Below are 7,913 nucleotides of genomic sequence, written 5' to 3' on the forward strand. Positions count from 1 at the left end.
TGCTGTCGGACTCCTTGAGTAGGAGATGCCACAGGCAGCTCCTGATGGCCACTCAATGAAGATGTGGCCGCGGCCCCCAGTCACCAAGGGACGCCTCCAGGACTCCCGGCCGAGACCTCTCCAGATCAGCTGGCAAGCCGTCCTCCACCAGGGGTAGGCTCAAGGCAGAGTACCTACTCTCCCTGTTCTGCCCTATTCCCGAGGGCTGACATTCCTCCAGAGGCCCATCCACGGAAAGGCCTCCCTCTGTGCTGCCCCGCAGCCCTCATCTGATGATCTCATGTACGACAGTGGTCCCGCGCCCCTTCACGGAGCGCACACCTGACGGGACCCCTCCCACACCTGGACGACACCTGCAGTTTCCCTGTCATCATTAGTCACAACTCCTATCCCTGTATCTCCCATAGTGTGTATAATGTGCCACATTGTATTGTGCCCAGCTACTCTATGTTTTTATGGTATACGTGTAAGATTGGTTGGCCTGTGTTTTTGAGCCGTGTTCATTTGGTTGCATGTTCTAGACCTGGTCTTGGAAAGAACCCAAATCAGACCCTCGTACTCAAGGAGCAAGGAGTTGAGCCCTGAGTACACAACATAACACTGTTGGCAGCGGTGGGATTCAAACCCACGCCTCCGAAGAGACTCGTACTCAGGGTGCAACTCCTTGCTTCCTGAGTACAAGGGTCCGATTTGGGTTCTTTCCAAGACCGGGGCTAGAACATGCAACCAAAGCAACAGGGCTCAAAAACACAAGCCAACCAATCTTACATGTACAGTATATTACCATAAATATATACAGTAACTGGGCACAATACAATGTGGTAGGTTATGCACACTATGGGAGATATAGGGATTGGAGTTGTGACTAATGATGGCAGGGTAACCGCAGGTGTCACCCAGGTGTGGGAGGGGTCCTATTCAGGTGTGCGCTCTCTGAAGGGGCGTGGGACCACTGTTGTACACCAGATCATCAGATGGGGGCTGCAGGGTGGCGTAGAAGGAGGCTTTTCCCTGGAGGGGCCTCTGGAAGAGTGTCGGCCCTCGGGACTGAGGCCAAACAGGGAGAGTAGGCGCTCTCCCTTGTGCCTACCCCTGGTGGAGGACGGCTCGCCGGCTAGTCTGGGGAGGTCTCAGACGGGAGTCCTGGAGGCCTCCCTTGGTGGCCGTCAAGGGCTGCCTGCGGCGTCTCCTACTCCGGGAGTCCGACAGCAACTGGTGACATAGGGGTGCTGGCTGTAGTGAGCCTACCCCTAGACTCACTATAGGGCTGCTCCAGGCCCTTTCCAGCAGTGACTCCATTAGGGAGCTAGCTCCACCCATTTAGGGGTGGGGAGAGTGGGAGGGGCGTCCCACTCAGCCTCTGGAGGAGTGAGGCGAGCAAGAGGCATTGCCCTCGGCGGGTGCTGCAGGGGTGGTAGATGAGGGAAGCACGGTGGGCGCCGCCGCGGTTCCATACTGCAGGTGGGAGGAGCACGGTGGGTGTCCTCTCCCTGGCGAGCATGTTGGATGTCGCCGCAGTCCTGCTTCCTGTGGTGGCTGCAGACGAGGGAAGCATGGTGGGTGTTCCCTCCCCGACGGGCACGGTGGGACTGCCGCAATTCCACTAGAACCTGGAACTGCAGGTGAGAGGAGCACAGTGGGTGTCTTCTACCCGGCGAGCAAGGTGGGCGTTGCTGCGGTCCTGCTCCTGGTAGGGGCTGCGGATGAGGGAAGCATGGTGGGTGTTCCCTCCCCAGCAGGCACAGTGGGTGCCACCGTGGTTTGGCTATGCCCTGGGATTGCAGGTGAGAGGAGCACGGTGAGCGTCCTCTCCCTAACAAGCACGGTGGGTATGGTCCTGCTCCCTGTGGGGGCTGCAGATGAGGGAAGCACTGTGGGCATTCCTTCCTTGACAGGCACGGTGGGTGCCGCCGTGATTCTGCTTTGCCCTGGGACTACAGGTGAGAGGAGCACAGTGGGCGTCCTCTCCCCGGTGAGCACAGTGTGCGTTCCCTCCCCAGCGAGCATGGTGGGCATCGTCGCAGTCCTACAGGGGGCAGTAGGTGAAAGAAGCACAATGGGCATTCTTTCCCCGATGAGAATGGTGGGCGTCGTCGCAGTCCTACTTGGGACTGTAGCTACACACGTCCCACCCTGATCCTGGTGAGCGCTGGTCCAGGTAGAGGGTAATGCAGCAGAGTGATGTACCTCTTGTGGATTTCGTTGAGGGGAAGAGGAGCGCGTGGTGGTTGGGGACATATGCCCGTCTTGCTCGGTCTCTTGTCGTGCCTCTCTGTGGTCTCCCCTTGATACGTGTATTTTACCACCATCGCGGCTGAAGAAGTCATGTCCACATGACTGGAGGTGGTACACTTTAGAGGTAGCGGTCTGGTAGGTTGGCATAGGTGTTGGAGGAGTGTGATCCACTGTCGCGTGGGTCAAACTCCTGGTGGGGTTGGTACACTGTCTCGAGGGTGGAGGTGTGTGTGGTCTTCTGCAGGATATGCAGAAGTTGTGGTGTCCCTCGGAGGCGTTGTTTGTTTCCCTGGGTAGGGGTCCAGGGCGTGCTTGATTTTCATTTCTGAAGGTGCAGTGTATAGGGACTGGCCAGTGACTCGGGGCTGAATGCTGGAGATTGGTGAGGCGACCTGGGTTTTATGAGGTCACGTGTGGAGGTTCTGTGAGGAGGATGTGGAGTTGGTGGGGGATATGGTGGGGGACGTGAGTGTGGAATGAAGATTGAGTGAGGGTGAGGAGTGTGTAGGTGTGATGTAGCACGCATATGAATTAGTCATGATGGCGGGGGAGGTGAGTGGTGGTGCGGCTTGCTGGGTGGGAGTGGATCTGGCGTGGTCGAGAGGCAGCGGGTGAGGTGAGTGGTGAGGGATAGAGGAGACGGACGTGGCGATTCCAGTATGTGTGTGGAGTGTCGTGATATTGAATGGAGGAGACCTTGTGGCGCCCATGGGTAGCTGTTTTTTTTTGGGCAGCTATAAGTTGTTCCCGTATGTCATAAATGGGGCACCAGTGATTACATGCTGAAAACTCCCACGGATCTATGGAGATCAGGTGGGTATCCTCCTAAGGAGGAGGGGCGTTTTTTGGTGTGGCGTGGCCAGGGCATACTGGGTGGTGGTGGTAAAACGGTGCAGGTGGTCGGCGTCCGTGGTTTTGGGTGTTGTGCTCACTGCGCCGATGTGTTGTGGGGTGGTGCGGGCGGCGAGAAGACGCTTGACGAGTTGAACAGCTCTGTCAAGGTCTCCCGTTGGGTCATAGATTGTGAAGTGTTCTCTTATGGCACTGGGGAGGATCCTCAACAGGGTGTTGAAAATGTGTTGTTCCCGGGTGGCTGCGTTGGCCTCCGGGTAAGCGGCGGTGACTAGTCGCCTGGCCTGGTTGAGAGTGTCGCCAGGTTGCCGTTGTAGGTGAGGGCCTCGAGCTGGGATAAAGCTACGACTTTCACAAGTGATGGCGTGACTACTTGAGTCACGATTTGTGTGAACTGTGTCCATGTCAGCTCAGGGACGATCTTCGAGGCGATGTGTGAGACTGCTTTTCCCAGGTGGGGTAGAGTTACCACTATCTTTTCCTTGTCGTGCTCGAATCCGATATCCAATAGTGCTTTAATCATGCACATGTATGTGTCTTTGTAGCACTGTTCAGGATCGAGTTTTGGTAATTGTACGTGTGGTTTGGCAGCCATCTTGTCAGATTTTCCCTTTTCGTTCCTAGCTGCTCTCTTCTGACCGGATCTAGAACCACCGTTTGCCACCAGTGTTATGTTACGTACTCAGGGAGCAAGGAGTTCAGCCCTGAGTACGTAGCATAACATATATTCAAAAGGATGATATTCTTTGAGTACTTCGGGATTGGTCCCTAACGCCTCCAGTCCAGTGACGTATTCTATATTTATCCTTATCTCCAGACGATGTTCAGCTTGCACAAGAATTTTCGAAGGGCTAGATTAGCCTTCACAACAAAAGATCCTACCAAAATTGCCTAAAGCCATTTGGTGGTGGTCTGACTTGAATGAAAACACTCATCAAACTGAAGGGGATTAACTAGTTCACTGCGATGATGTACTATTAGCTGTATTTTGCTACCTTCAGATGTCTTTATTTAGCTTGGGGGAGACTTTTCAAACTTGTGGAGATAGAGGGCCTTCATTAACCCACTCAGTAAAGTAGCTAAAATCTTGTGAAAGTAGCATGAACATATTTAAAAAAAAAAAAAAAAATGGATTCAAGAGTTCAGAAAAAGAAAGTAATAAACGTGGTAGAGACAGGGAGTAAGGATGAAGAGAGACATAAGGAAAGAAGAAAAAAGAAAAACAGTAAAGGAACTGTATAATACATGTGTAGTGAGGAGGCACAGATATCAAAATGTATAAATAAGCTTGAGAAGGAAGGAAGACAAGAGTATAGACTGTATACAGTATATATCTTTAAATAATGTTATTAATCATTTGTGAAAAAAAATCGTTTAAAGATTAGATACATAGAGGCGTTATATGAAAGTATGTGGTAGGTGGACCACCAGTTACTCACTTTATGTATTGCTGCCTACATTTTCCTTCACCTGTATCATTCTTTTTCTGTATGTCCTCCTCTCTTCTTATTGCTACCATCTTTCCTATCACTTTCTGTTACTCTTCTTTCCATTTCAGGTGGCTTTACATTAACTGACAAACCTAATGGTTTCCTGTAAGCCAGGAAGCCATTTACAACGCTGATTAGTAACTACTGTATATAACCAACCCACATAATGTTCCCTATGTGTCAGCAAGTGGGTTGGCAGAGGGTTAGTGCCCCTCCCCATAAAACCAATAACTCAAAGACAGATGGCCACCCCTTACGGGATTGTGGTGTCCGGCTCTAGATAGATAGATAGGTAGAAGTCAGCAAACAACAGTACTTTCTTGTTCTTTCCATATTTGTTCACTCAAGGACAAAAGTTGGTCTTCTACTCCACTGCATCTGCTTCACACAAGCACATCTGTCCCTTTCCTCCCCAGTATGCCCTGTTACTTCAGAGCCTCAGAGACCACCTTCTGTCGGCAGAAAAATGCAGCTTATTTATTTATTTATTTATTTTTTTCCATGTTCAGTGTTTATATCCATTTAGTGCACCCCAACACCCATATCTCTCATCCAGGTCCATTAACCTCTTCCTTACAGTTCTGCCTTTTATCTTGGATTCTGGCTGTTGAGCAGACCCAGCTTGGGGTAACTGTTGTGTAGTGATGAGATTAATGAATTCTGTACCTAATCCCTCCAGTTCGAAAAGGTTGTCGTGACTTAATATAGTGTTGTCTGGTGTTTACAAATATAAAATTCAAAAGACAACATTGTGGTGGTAAGGTTATGGAAACAGTCGGGTCGCCTATTTACTTCAGGTCCATCAGGACGAGACCGTGAGACCATCGGCTAAAAATATGTCATATCTCAGCACTTGATTGGTTTCCAAGATTAAAATGTTGAAACTTTGAGGAGTGTGGTGGGGCTGGTTGGACAAGAACAGAGAGGGAAGGTGAAGATGGTGGTGGGGCAAAATGGTGAACTGTATATAGCATTGTGAGTTGGTTTGGTACTCTAAGGTGTAAAAGATTTCTCGGAAATTGAGGGGTGGGGGTAATATCGGTAGGTTGGTCAGAATGAACTGAAATGATGGGACAGGTCAAGTGGAATACTTCTAGTGGCAATAGCTATTGTATGTGAATTTCGAAACTTTAGAGAGGGTAGAATGGGCATGATAGTCAGGGATGATGGTGAGTGGTGGGGTGTGAGGATGGGCATTGTAGGTCACCTGGTAAGGTGATAGTCTAAGATTAATCTGTAAGATTTGGCCGGCTATAGGCAAGAAATGTGTGGGATAGACGGAAAGGAGAGGGCAGGGTGGACTGGGTTGGAGTTGGGTGGTGAGGCATAGTAGAAGTTTGGTATGCACGGTGATGATGTGTATGGTATTGTATATGTGGAGCAGTGTTGATAATGGGAAGGTCTTAACCATAGATTCGAATTCAGTGTGGGGGTATCTAAATAATAAAGTCAAGTTGTGTGTGTGTGTGTGTGTGTGTGCATTTCGTTCACGAAAACAGTAATAGATATTGGCCTAATTCTTTTTGCATTAGGCCAGGGTAACTCCAGGAAGTCAGAAAAATACAAAACAAAAACAAAATGGCGAGTGCACTCGACACGACAGCACAGACTTGTCGGAAATCATGACAAGTGAAAGTATGCAAAAAATAATCTTTTCGACTTCTGGGTCAGAATTGGCCTGTGTGGGTTCAAGAACCGTGTGGATACAAAGTGAATGGTATTTACACCAGGTGACGCCGTTTTCAGCTTATCACCCGCCTTTAGCAATGCGGATCGATGATGTTTTTGACCACATGTGTGTGTGTGTGTGTGTGTGTGTGTGTGTGTGTGTGTGTGTGTGTGTGTGTGTGTGTGTGTGTGTGTGTGTGTAGCTGTTGCCATTATATCTCATGAACGGCCTGAGCTATCAACATGAAACCTTCAGGGTATTAAGATATGGTCAAAAACTTGGACGAGTTCGAAAATGGGCATGCAGGGTCAAGGTCGCCAAAATGATTGCCAAAGGTCAACTAGTTTTTATCACCTGCTTTTAGCACCATTACATCTCATGAACAGCCTGAGCCATCAACATGAAACCTTCAGGGTATCAAGACATGGCCAAAATCTTGGACGAGTTCGAAAATGGGCACGCGGGGTTAAGGTCAAGGTCACCAAAATGGCTGCGCGAAAGGTTTTTGTGTGAAACGCGGTGGCTGAATTCCGTAGAGTTTTGCGAATTGTCTTTGCATTTGGTTTGTAAGTAGCCTGTAACTTGGCCAACAACATATTCTGGCGGGCGACTAGCATTCGGCTCCCGAATGCTTTTCTTTCATTCTTCCTGCTATCAGAGGATTTTATTGAACTCAGGATAGTCCTCTCGGATTAAAGGCGTTAATTAGGGCTGTATCTAACCCCCCGTTAAAAAATTGTCCTAACAAGTAAAATCATCAGGAGGTGGCTATAATGAAAAATGTGTCATCGAACTGAGGATGTTCACCAACAGCCCCAGCCTGGCTAAATTCACTGCCTTAGCAGTGTTTATGTTTATGTTTGTTTATACTGTATGTTTAGTTGCCCCACGCCCGGAGTTCATTGACCCACTGAGCCCTGGGACACCCTTTTCATTTTACTCTTGCCACTCCTGACGATTTCATTCAGCTCGGGGTAGACTTTCTGAACTGGTGGAGTTAGATACAACCTAAATAACCCTTGCAGTACCATGGGCCTTTCCTACATTGAATAAAATTGCCTGGCAGCACTGAGAATAAATTAAAAAGACGTCAGCCGGATTGAAATGGTGGAGATTGCGGCAAACACACGTCTACATCTCAGCCGGTACTCATTATTTTGTGGACATGTATTTGTACATGATTCAGTTAATGCAGATCAGAGTCATTCGTTTTAGACACAAGCACAGAATGACAGCAGAGTTAACCTCTTCATTCTGATGTCTACTTGAATTTGGTGTATAACGTTCTGGCTACCTCAGGACGATTTTACCATGCTTAGGAGAAACCTCTTTCATTGAAGGGGTAAATTTTGGCTATAATTAACTATATTTAACCTCTTTAAGTAAAGCGGTCTCAGAGTAGCAAGAATAAAGAGAAAAGGACGTACTGGGGCTCAAGGGGTCGTGGGAACTAAGCCGGGGGAAGGGAAGGGCAACTACTGTACCCTGTCCACAAGTGTCTGCATCCTGACTGTGTGGTGAGAGGAAGTACACTCACTGGCCATAGTTTGTGCTCATCTCCTCAGCCAGGCTTGTCTAGCATTATTAACTTGTGCAGCTCCAAACAAAATACACCTTGTTAATTTGTGCAGCCCCAGTGCAAATCCACCCCGATTTCATTACAATTT

The sequence above is a fragment of the Coenobita brevimanus genome, chromosome 106 (assembly GCF_032717465.1).
Source record: "Coenobita brevimanus isolate Jiangsu-jjx chromosome 106, ASM3271746v2, whole genome shotgun sequence".
Taxonomy (NCBI): Eukaryota; Metazoa; Arthropoda; class Malacostraca; order Decapoda; family Coenobitidae; genus Coenobita; species Coenobita brevimanus.